Genomic DNA, 587 nt, shown 5'->3' on the forward strand with positions numbered 1-587 from the left:
GGGAGAACTTCCAGATTCTTTTTATGAAGCCAGTATCACTCTAATACCAAAGCCAGGTAAAGATACAACCAAAAAAAGAAAATTATAGACCCATATCCTTAATGAACATAATGCAAAAATTCTCACCAAGATACTTTCAAGCCGCATATAGACACACATCAAAAAAATCACCCACTGTGGTCACCGCCACTGGCGGCCACTCGTCCATTCTCGTGGGTGCCACTCCTTCATTCGCATGGGCATCAAGGCTGCTCCTCTGCTCACCCTGGGGTGAAGCTGCTCTTCTTTCTGCCTGCCCTGGTGCTGAGGCAGCTCTTCTGCTCACCTGGTGCTGAGGCAGCTCTTCTGCTTGCCCAGTGCTGCCTCCTGTCGATGCCACTTCTGCTTGGTCCCGTACCCCAGGGCTGGTGAGGAGACTGTGTCAGTGGAGCCGCATTCAGACACAGGAGATCAGGTTCAGTGACACAGGTCTGCTTTATTGCAGGAAGGCACAAGCTTATATAGGGGTAGTGGTCCAATCACAGCACAGCAAGTATGATACCTCATTAGCATAACAGGTTTAGCATCCTATCACAGTACAGCAAGTA

The sequence above is a fragment of the Nannospalax galili genome, unplaced genomic scaffold (assembly GCF_000622305.1).
Source record: "Nannospalax galili isolate Female #2095 unplaced genomic scaffold, S.galili_v1.0 scaffold2633, whole genome shotgun sequence".
Classification (NCBI taxonomy): Eukaryota; Metazoa; Chordata; class Mammalia; order Rodentia; family Spalacidae; genus Nannospalax; species Nannospalax galili.